This window comes from Engraulis encrasicolus, chromosome 7 (genome assembly GCF_034702125.1).
Source record: "Engraulis encrasicolus isolate BLACKSEA-1 chromosome 7, IST_EnEncr_1.0, whole genome shotgun sequence".
Lineage (NCBI taxonomy): Eukaryota > Metazoa > Chordata > Actinopteri > Clupeiformes > Engraulidae > Engraulis > Engraulis encrasicolus.
Genome location: NC_085863.1, coordinates 15,862,088 through 15,874,357, shown reverse-complemented (window position 1 = coordinate 15,874,357; position 12,270 = coordinate 15,862,088). Strand labels below are relative to the sequence as shown.

At 40.4% G+C, this 12,270-nt stretch overlaps 1 long non-coding RNA gene across 1 annotated transcript; it reads right to left on the bottom strand.

Annotated features, from left to right (window-relative positions):
• Nucleotides 1–378: 378 nt before the first annotated feature.
• Nucleotides 379–10,401, bottom strand: LOC134451999 (uncharacterized). Its single transcript, XR_010035328.1, has 4 exons — nucleotides 10,247–10,401; nucleotides 4,017–4,101; nucleotides 3,561–3,617; nucleotides 379–1,446 (listed from the first exon to the last, which is right to left on the bottom strand). It is a non-coding gene; the product is annotated as an uncharacterized LOC134451999 (long non-coding RNA).
• Nucleotides 10,402–12,270: the final 1,869 nt, after the last annotated feature.

The window sequence follows — 12,270 nt, the reverse complement described above, 5'->3', positions numbered from 1 at the left end:
GTTGTTTCTGTATGTATCTCTCTGTCACTTTATTTGATTTTCTTAAATTGTCAAAAAAGGGAAGGATGTTTAGTTGATGCACAGTGAAATGTGTTTCTCTTTAATTGCAAGCACCAATAAGGCTATGCTTTTACCACTGTTTGCTTATTTGTTAGTTAGCAAAAAAAAAGAAAAAAGCTAATTCTGTCAGGACCATTACAGTCAAGAAACCCAAGACAAGAAACACAAAATGCATTTTTTATGGAATAGTTATGAATTAGATTTTGCAGTGTGCCTCTGTTCAGAGGAGTCCCCTGGATTTCCATGATCACCATGGAAAGGAGGGATTCAGGGAACAGCAGCAGCATAGAGAAAATTCACCAAATTCATTAATTCATTTGTTTATTTGGATAGGACAATGCATAGTAATCAATACATCAGCTTGAGAGGTTCATTATAAACATGCCAGAATTAGCATAGATGCTACATTTCATCTGTTGTCCTATGTACCCTACTCATGCTTAACACTTAAACACATAACAAGAAAACAAATAGCCTAGGCCTACAGCATGACAGAGGTCATTTTCACACAAAAGAAACCTTGGGTACGTGAAAAATACAAAAAGTAAAAGTAAAGTAAAAACACAAGTAAAAATAAAAATGAAGGTAAGGGATTAAGATTGAAGTACATTGTGAAGGAAATGGCCACAAAGGTACTGCAACTATGCTGCTCATTGAAACTGGGTTGCCTATTGCCAAACTTGAAGTTTGCTAAGTAATAAACAAATATTTTCTAGTATGGCCCAAGTACAGTCATTTTTGCAGCTAAAACTGGCCATTTCTGGAAATTCAAAACGGGGGACCATGGAGAAGATCCCCCTTTTCACGTATGAAAAGTGCAATTTATCCAGTCATAATGAATACTTACAATTTGATGGTGGTGGTAAGTATTCATGAAAAAGGTAATATTAGTGAATGGGTAGCATGAAATCTGGAAATAAAAAACAAAAAAAATCTCACAGTGTACCTTTAAGAGAGCAAACAATTCCCCCATGAGCAGAGCAGAACATGACAAGGAGTAGCCATTGCCATGTCATACACAACAAGGTAGGCCTGGGGAGGCGGTGGGCTGCAAAGAAGCGAGCTGCCAGGAGTTGGGAACGAAACAGACAACTTTTGAAAGGCGCCAAATTTGAAACTAACCAATGAGGAGCAAGGAGAGTTGATAAGCTGATCTAGAGCACCCGAGACAAATAATAAGCAGCAGCTCTTGACTGCCATGGCCTAGCCAGACCTAACGCTATACGCTTGATTTAAAGCATGAACATATCACTGGCACAATGGCTAACGCAAATTTGATTCTTGTTGATGATCTGTAATTTTCCATCTCTCTTGCAATCATTGGCGTTGTCTGCATCGAAGTCACCTGCTGCTATCAGGTCAGAGTGTCATCAGGAAATCCAGCTGCTGTGAGATGGACAGACACACGAATGCACGCACGCATGTACGCAAACACACACACACACACACACACACACACACACACACACACACACACACACACACACAGACGCACACGCACACGCACACACACACACACAGGAATGCATGAACGCACGCACGCACGCACGCACACACACACACACACACACACACACACACACACACACATGCACACACACGCACACACACGCACGCACACACACACACACACACACACACACACCACATCAGTGACATTTTCCATTTCAACTGCATGTTGTGTATGCATAACAGGTCAACAGCCTACCAATTAATTAAATTGTTCCTGAATGACTCTGTAAGTGACAGTAGGAAAAATCTATCCCAATATAAAGTGAGTACATCTCTCATACTGTATTTCTGCAGATTTGTTAGTATATCTTTTCATGGGACAACACAAAAGAAAGTAGTCATCGTAGAGCATTGCATTGCATCCCCACAATTGGGCTCCCTAAATGAGGCTTTCTCGACTTTTACTGCAGACAAATTACAGTTTTTCTTGATCGCTTTAACACATTTTTTTAAACAGACTCACACAAAGTCGTCATGATCACTATTTCAGCAAAGCAAAAGACACGTTGTGCATATGTGTGAACACATTCTTGTTCACTTGACATACTTCCCATTCATATAACACAGTTTTTACTAAACAGTTAACGCATGTGCCATTTAAGTAGTGCACATTTCATTGTTTGAGCTCTGATAACCATACAGAAAAATCTACTCCTGCCTTTTAGAAACTACCGTCAGTTGTGTGAACACACCAGAGCACCTATTTGACAGTCCTTCTCAAAAATCTTAATTTAGCAATCAGTCTTTATACACAGTGTCTTCTTGTTTGTTCTTGGCATGGAGTTATTTTGCAAATTTGTTGTAAGTGCATTCTCGTACTGCAACATCATATTTTACTTCACACATATTTTCTGTAATACCGTTATCAGCCATTAGTACATTTTTGATTACAGTTGTAAAAAAAGGAAAACAAACAAACAAACAAAAACAAAACAAAAACTACATCAAAGCATTCTGATTTTCAATCCAATTCTTTGCAATAAGACATTATTGTTACACGGACCCACTACCTAGCCTACTGACAATTTTACATAAGAAAAGGCACACAACTCAAATCTCAAACACAACTCAAAGCATTTACTGGGCCAGCTATCTCTCAGTCAGTAGATCCTGATCAAACAGAGTCAGTGGCTAAGTAAAAGAAACAACAATGGAACTGGCTTGAAAGTTATGTAATTGACAACAGTGTTAAATAACGGCAAATTGTGTCAACATGATAGCCGTGTTTTGGATTTTTACGACCATTGTGTAATGACTGACTGGGAGTGTTCATACACTGCTATGCATTGTGTATTGGACTGAAGACAGAGTTTGCTTTTATTGCATATGTTAAATATTTTGGAAACGTAGTAGCCTTTTGCAAACAAAGATGTTGTGTTTGGAGAATCGGTTTAACTGGTTAGCCCGTTGTGTGAACTGGTATGAAAATGTGCTTTTTGGAGTGACAACTGTGTCAAAGCAATCAAGAAAAACTGTAGTGTAGGGCAGAAGCAGTAACATTGTTAAGAAATAACTAATAAAAGAATGAAGGGAAAAAAAGCACCACCACTTTAAAACTCGTTCCTGTGCCCTTGGTTACCATCACTTGACACTATCTAAAACTAATTTGTATTTTTGGTCTCTAATTTGTTTATTTTTTGTCTATTTTGGTCAGCAGAGACAAAGAGAGTAAGGACACGGATTGCTGGAATCAAGTCTTGTGGTCTGACGTGACCCCAGAGAAACAAATTTGTTTTAGACTGACTTTTAGAATGACTGAATTGTTTTCTTCGAGTGCACATTGCTTCATTGCGTCTTTACATATGTGCCTTCTTTATGGAAAATTAGTTCTAGTGCCTCTCTCTTAACTTGGAAGAAGACAAAATGAAACAATATTGGAAACATTACTTTCAGGTGTAAGTAAACTATTCAGTGCGGCATAGTTGATAAATGTATTGGGCCTTGTTTGATTTGTTAGGGTGTGCATTCTGAAACTATGGTATACTCACCTTCTGCTTTGTTGTCTGTCTCAGGTCCTATCTGCCGTGATAGCCCATTACTTTCACCTAGTTGGAGGACACCAACGGACGAAGGTAAGGGAACATTTATATGAAATGGTACAAAGGTAGCCCAAAGGGGTACATGAAATTTTTGATTACCCATCAAATTGGTTAAACTGGACAGAAGAGTGAAGTCTAACCAACCTCTTTAGTATTAGTATTGAGGGGGAAAAGTGGTGACCCCAAACTTTGTCTTATTTGTTTAGTTTCTCGTATGAATTGAAGAAGTCTTAGTGGAACACATATTTCTAGTTCCATGAAGAAGACCAGTCAACTTCACTCTTTTGACTAAGATAACCTGGATGAATGAGAATCTTCATCGATATCTTAATTCCATGTATAGATATTTTGCTTCATGTCATATGTGTGTGACTTTAGTGGGGGTTACAAATCCACCTAATTTACCTGGGTGCGTGTCAGGTGTGTGCCAGGTTTCATCGCCGTACACGACGACAACGTTGCAGCTGTTGTCGACACACTGAATCGGCTCCTGGGACAAGAAACACACAAGTCTTATTTGTATGATCCCTTAGTTAAAAAAGAATCAATCAATCAATCAATCAATCAATCAATCAATCAATCAATCAATCAATCAATCAATCAATCAATCAATCAATCAATCAATCAATCAATCAATCAATCAATCAATCAATCAATCAAAATTACTCCTATAGCACATTATCATACATAAGTGTCATTCAATGTGCTAAAGAATAGAGAAAATAGAAGAAAAAGGAACTATATTGTGTTATACAGATAATTAACTAACTATCACCAAAGGCATATGAGAATAAAACTGTTTTTCATTTCTTTTTAAAACAAGATACTGTTGGTGCCGTTCTAACTTGGACAGGAAGTTGGTTCCAGCATTTTGCAGGATAATCATAATGACTAAATGCTATTTCAGCCTGTCTAGACTTGACCCTATAGCGCAACCGGTAGAGGAGATTCTGAAGACCTAAGACATCTATTAGGATGATATTGCTGAAGCATATTTACAATATATTTAGGACCTAAGATATTTAGTGACTTATTATATAAACTATCAGAAGAGTTTTAAACTCAATTCTGAATCTCAATGGTAGCCAGTGCAATGACCTCAGTACCGGAGTGATGTGGTCTCTTTTTTTGTTTGAGTAAGAATTCTTGCTGCAGCATTTTGGATTAGTTGCACCTGCCTGAGTGATCTTTGGGAGAGATTAGATTAGATTAGATTAGATTAGATTAGATTCGATTAGATTAGATTAGATTAGATTAGATTAGATTAGGTTACGTTACATTAGGTTAGATAAAACTTAATTGTCTGTTACATGCCATGGCAGTCAAGAGCTTGCTGCTTATTTCAGCTAATCAACTCTCCTTGCTCCTCATTCGTCAGTTTAACATTTGGCGCCTTTTGAAGATTGTTCCCAACTCCTGGCTGCTCGCTTTTTCGCAACCCATCGCCTCCCCAGCACCACCTTGTCGTGTATGACATGGCATGGGCTCCTTGTCATGTTGCCTGCTCTGTTAATGGGGGAATTGTTTGCTCTCCTAATCGTAAATTGGGTGAGCATTCCCTATGCTGCTGTCGTCCCCTGAAGCTCTGCTTTTTTGAATTCCATCGAGAATTTCTTGTCTTGTGTATCTTGACTGTAATGGTCCTGACAGAAATACATTTTTTTTCCAATGTCTTTTCCTGTACATAGTATACAGTAAAAATGTACAGTACAGTACCATCTGTAATACTACCCCTAAAGGTAGATATCCAATCAAGGCATTACTATGGAACACCTCAAGGGGTAAGCTTTCATAATGACCATGATCAGGCTTCTAGCACAAAATGTTCTTGCACAGACCTTATTTGGGGGGTGCATTTTGGCTTACCAAAAGGTCTCTTGGATTCTCTCTAAAAGCCACCTGGCAAAATGCATGTGCTACACACATATAATTGTCTTGGGAGAGGTCATATGTAGCGGAAACAAGATCCCCTTTGACAAACAGCTTCAGTAGACCTGGAGATAAGTCTCAAATGTGTTTCCAAGGCCAAATGTATCAGCTAAACTGAAAAAAAGATGTTGCAACTAGAGGTGCTCCGATTGCTCGGCTGCCGATCATGACCGGCCGATAATGGCCAAAAATAGCCTGATCGGTGATCGGAAAAACATGCCGATCAAAAAACCGATCGAGAGATATTAAATTCCTCACGCAACCATTTGCCTTTACACCTGGCGCTGCTTGTAGGCGCTGGCTCTGCACAGCTGCAAGTGCACCAAAAGAAGGCATCTTTTGCTTGTCTATAACTTTTCGCCATTCCCCCCTTCATTTCCACCATTCATAACCATATCTGCATCAACAATGATCTGATTTTCCGATCCATGCGCCGTTTACCTGACAATGTAATTTGCGATTGAGTACTCGCCAGTGAGCCATTTTACGTTATAACCTGTGTAGTTGCCTCGGTCAGCACGCGACAACTTCACGTTGTCAGCACAAACATGTCAATTAAGCCTATTGTTTTCAAAGTTGTAATTGGCAGTCAGTCGATTAGTTTGATAGTCGCTGAAACACCAAACGGCGACAGATGTGGTTAAAACTTGAGAGAGACATTCAGAACGGTAGTGGAGCACTGCAACTGTGGACGGTGACAGAGAGGGGAGGGGCTCTCCTCACGAGGCTGCTCATTTAAAGCGACAGGTTGTTTTTTTCTCGTATGTGGAAGACTATTTGATGTAATGTTTCAGTTTCAATTCAATCTTAAATAGTTTAGTTATTCTATGCAATAACTTATACATTGATTAATACTGTAGACTGTATTACCAACACTAGTCTGAAAGATAATAATAATAATAATAATAATAATAATAATAATAATAATAATAATAATAATAATAATAGCCTAATAATAGACATGTGCAAATTAAGATTGATTGGTTTATGGGCAGAAATGGTATTCAATAAGGATAATTAATATGCTATTAAAAAAATAGGAAATCATTTTTGTGATCGGCAATGATCGGTAATCGGCAGATAAAGATTTTTGGTGATCGGTATCGGTGATCGGGCCAAAAAATGGTGATCGGAGCACCTCTAGTTGCAACCCCTGTATGTCCTTACACCACAAACGCTTTCTGTCACTTCCTGTGGATTCTACTGCGGAGTCTCTACTTTCTTACTTGTTAAGACACGCCTGAAGAAGACACACACACACACACACACACACACACACACACACACACACACACACACACACACACACACACACACACACATACACACACACACACACACACACACACACACACACACACACACACACACACACACACACACACACACACACACACACACACGCACTACACTCACATTCACACACGCTCATAGACGTTGCGCAAAACCTAAAAAAAAACCCCCTAAAAAATAGCACCTAACTTTAGCGGGTTAAATACTGCTTTCGCAATAATCTGACCTGAGGAAGATTTGAAATGGGCCTATAGTTTTTAAGCACACATGATTCTAAATTACTCTTTTTCAAGAGAGGCTTTATGACGGCAGTTTTTAGTGCTGCTGGAAAAAAAACTCGGAACCATAGAATAGAGCCATAACCATAACCATAAAATAGAACCATAGATAATATGTATGAGCTCAGATGCTAGACAGAAAACTAGTTGTAGTAGTCTGTCGAGGGTTTTACCATTACGGAAGTGAGAAAAGCACCAGACTTTGCATGGTGTGTCTTTAGGGTATATGTATTAATTCTAGCCTTAGAGCCCTCAGAAAAAAAAAACTTTCTGACATGTCATATACAATGTGTCATGTCGTGTAATGCATTACATTGTTATTACATTATAGTTAGCTGACAATGCAATAGTCTCAAACACAGCAGAGGTGAAGCAAGGGCAGTGGTAGTCTGCCTGACAGATTGATGAAACTACAAAGATGTGAAAGTATGGATGAGTCTGTGCTTACATGCTTGGCAGCCAATGTAAAATTGTGAACGATTTGAGAAGATTCATACATAGCCTGAATTAAAAAGAGAATGTCCAACACTAAAACTACTAGACTGCTGCTAATTCCCATTACATAGATATTTTTATTTGCATGTGATAGGGTAAAGTACAATACTAGACTGCTTCTAATTCCCATTACATAGATATTTTTATTTGCATGCGATAGGGTAAAGTACAATACCTCTCTAGATGTATGAACAACCCATAAGGTCACCATATTTTACATTTTCACAAGTAGCATTGTGCATATAGTGAGTGGATTTCAGTCATCTTTAAGAATGGCATGACAGATTACTCAATATACTATATCTTCAGTTCAAATGAAATATAGGAAATGATTTATAAGTAGGTGTTGAGTAAGTAGGCAGAGGGAAAGGCAGAGGTAAATAGATTTTTTACAGAATTTGTAAACAAGTCCTCACCTAGGCCTAGTACTTGTGTCACAAGTTGTATTAGTTATCCCAGTAATCATTGAGTACTTCAATTGCTACTTCAAACCTCACAGCTGATGGACAACATGTACCGTAGGTCTTTGCCACCCTTACCCATAGGAGAAATATCTGTTTAAAACGAAAATTCTCATGTAGCATGAAAGTGAACCAATACTCATTTTTTTGATATGCAAGGTACACATACTGTAGTCCGGGAGGAAGGATGACCATGCACTCCCCAACAAAATGCCACAGGACTTTTTTAACCTTCAAGATTTTTAGTGTAACACAACTCATTCCCACTACACTTTTAATCATATTGTACATGACATCAGAATGCTCTACATCACTGCTCTCCAAATAACGGCCAAATGCCACCTGCGGGCGGCAAACTCATGGCCCACCAAGAGGTCCTTACAAATTAAACCATAAATGCGCCTATTTGTGGTCATGCCCGATTTGCGAACACGAAAACGTCAGTGATCTCTCCTAAGCATTCACATATAGTTAAATCTTATACTAACAGTCTCATGACAGGCATTGACAATGAGAGAAAACTGTGAAGTGCAAATCTGTTGTCTGCTAGACCAGTGTTTCTCAACCTTTTCTTAGGCGAGGCACCCTTTCAATTCATGAAAAATCTCAAGGCACCCCAAACCAACAAGCCGTAAGCTTAGATAAGTAACACATTTGGAGACGTTCAAAGTTGCAGCTTTATCTCCGACAGGCTATGTGTAGGCCATACTGGGGTGACCTAAATTTACTTTATTGTGTAAATAGTGGATGAAAAATGTAAACGTAAATGGTGGATGAAAGATTCCACTGACTAAGCATTAATTTAGACAAATACTATGTATTATATTACATAACTTATTTATCTATTTAGGTCAATTTCACATACCGTCAGCCACGTTTCCGCGGCACCCCTGAGGGGGGTGTGCGGCACCCCAGGGTGCCACGGCACCCCTGTTGAGAATCACTGTGCTAGACTATCCGTTGTTTCTCACTGCATATAACTCGGACATCACACCATTCACAATTGTGCTGTGTCTAAGCACTCTCCTCTCTTCTGGTTGAAGATGAGGACAATACTGTCCTTCACTATTGTTATGTATTTAGGAAGCCAGATACATTTTATCTTTGGTTTACTCACATTTGGAGTTGGAGCACTGTTTCCTCTGTTAGATGTGGTCGATTCTCCTCCCCTGCACTATTTTTGTGTATTTGTGATATCATCTTCATTGCAGTGACACCAAGAAGTTAATCTTGCATTAAAATTGCATACATTTACCTGAAGCTTGCAATCCATGCCACCCATGTTGATCCCACAAAGAAAAGCCTCGATCGACCAGCGGTGAACTGACAACTTCACACACGTTGGTGGGTGAATATTGGACTGCGCTCTGACTCGCGGTGATCAGCTAGCTTGCATGCTAGCTTAAGCTAGGGTTGTATGTGACAAATAAATTACTCTTACTCTTACTCTTACTCTTACTCTTACTCTTACAAAGAGTTTGAAGAGAGAGAAGCACACGCCTGCGCTCATGCGGAAGCTCATGCGGAAGCTCATGCTTGGCGTACCAGCAAATTGTGGACCCTGTACATCAGGGGTGCTCAACTGGCGGACCCAGGTCCGGATGCGGACCCAAACGCAATGTCATCTGGACCAAGACAAAATCCATCTGTATTTAATATGTATAAATTATACATGATATTTCGCTGCCATGCGATCTGTATTTCTGCGAAGCCAGTCTTATGACAAATAAAAGTATCATCACTATGACGAGTCAGTGAGTGAGCAAGAGGTCAGTGCGGCCAGCAAGTGAGGCTATTTTCTGCATCGGTCAGTGCGACTTTTTTGGACCCTGGAACCATACGAAATTTGGCGAGTGGACCTTTTCAGTTTGTAGTTGAGCACCCCTGCTGTACATTCTGTATGCACGCACACTCCTTGTTTTGTTTTTTTAGTGGAGATCACTTCATAACTACCTTTGGGTGCTAATACAAGTTCACCTAATCTAATCTAATCTAATCTAATCCTAATCTAATCTAATCTAATCTCTGACATCTACCTCTCATTTAAAAATGTAATGTGAAATAATATATGAAATTAGAATAACATAGATAAACACTACATCTAATTGGCCTGAAAACATACATACACAACTTGGATTGAGACATTACAAATATGGAAAGAGTTAAAAAGATGTCTTACCCTGCAGATTTGTCTGATTGAGATATGTGCAGTATGTCCTCTTCAACTCCATTTCCACAAACTGTTTATGTGACCCCCTCCACTAAATGGATTTTAAGAACAGATCATATCAAAGCCTCAAAAAAAAAAATCTGTGAGCTGAGATTTTAATGCACTGAGACCATCTGTGACTAATGAAATGAAAGCTCTGCAACACTGCTCTGCTCCCAAAACGTTTTTTAGTGACTCGTGACTCGTGTTTTTTCCCTGTCATCAAGATTCACTTCTTTAATTTCTCCCACCACTGAGGAACAATGACAGAGACCAGTCTTGACTGGGATCAGTCAACTCAATGACATGAGTTGAGTGAATACCAAATGCGCTGCCGAATTCTGGACCATCTGCAGTGGTTTAACACACAGGCAGGTAGACCAGCCAGGAGGGAGTAGTCAATGCGGGACATGCCTGTGGCCTGAACTAGTTGTTGCGTAGCATATTGGGTCAGAAAGGGTCTGATTTTCCCCATGTTGAACATCTCAAAGCGGCAGGCCTAGGCAAGTTGTGATGTGTTTGGAGAATGACAGCTGGTCATCTATCATGGCGCCAAGATTTTTGGCGACTTTGGGGTCACAGTGGCAGAGCCCACCTTGAGGTTGATGTTGTGACAGATTGACTCTCAAGCTTGGATCAGTAGTTGCTCAGTTTTGGACAGATTCAGCTGGAGGCAGTGTTCCTCCTTCCATATTGACAGTTTGAGATCAGTGAGGCAGGCCTAGATGCGTGCCGAAACTGTGGAGTCATCTGGTTGGAATGACAGGTACATCTGGGTTTCATCAGCATAGCAGTGATACCTGTAAGAGAACCTATGTGTTTGAATAACATGTCCACGGGGAGGAGGAGGCTAAAAAATATGTTTTCTGGCTGGTTTTCAGTCCACTTTCAGCTGGCGTCATGTTTGACTACTGCAGCCAACGTTAGGCCTCGCTGAATAAGAGAGCTCTCTTAACTGTCTCTCTTAACCACCAGGTGGTAAAGTGCTGTAAAAAAAACAAAAAACAAAAAACTTATCAACAGAAATCCCTAGAATGGCCACACAAAGCAACAAACGCTCTCTAAACTCTGCCAAACTAACTTTTGCTGCGTACAACCCCCAGCACCCACCAGCAAAACACCCTGAGCAGGGTGAAGAACATTTAACATTTACTGTAAGGGGGCCTCAAAACACCCTCTTACCCCGCTCATAATTGTGTTTATGTGTTGTTTACAAAGTTAGATGCAAGTGTGTGTGTGTGTGTGTGTGTGTGTGTGTGTGTGTGTGTGTGTGTGTGTGTGTGTGTGTGTGTGTGTGTGTGTGTGTGTGTGTGTGTGTGTGTGTGTGTGTGTGTGTGTGTGTGTGTGTGTGTGTGTCTGAGGTGTATGGGTGGGTGCAGGGGTCTGTTTATTGAGGAAAGTGGGAGGGGTGAGTATGTAGAGAAACCTTGAAAAGCAGATGAGAATGCAGGAGAGAGAAAGAGAGACAGAGCGAGAAAGAGAAGAGCCAGGCAGCGAGGAGAGAAGTGGTTGATCAAGAGCTGTTTGCGAGCGAGCGACATCAGAGGGATTTATTTACCGTTGTGTGTTGGTATGAGGTGTGTGTGTGTGTGTGTGTGTGTGTGTGTGTGTGTGTGTGTGCGCGTGTGTGTGTGTGTGCGTGTGTGTGTGTATGTGTGTGCGCGTGTGTGTATGTGCGTGTGTGTGTGTGCGTGTGTGTGTGTTGCCGTGAGGTGAGGTGAGGTGTGCTTCTTCTTCTAATCGGAGGTGAGAGGTGTTGCAGCCCAAACGCATCGGGTAGAGGAGGGGAGGGGAGCACGCGCCACGGCACGGCTCGAAGTGCCGCGGGGAGTTCAAGGCCGGCCAATTTTCGAGCACACAAAAGTCTTCAGCCTTAAAATAAAGAAAAGGCTTTCTTTAATATTAATCCCCAAAATGAATTAGATTATATCTTTCTCCCTCCCTCCCTCCCTCCTTCTCTCTCTCTGGTTCTCTTCTTTTGGGGAGAGAGGGGC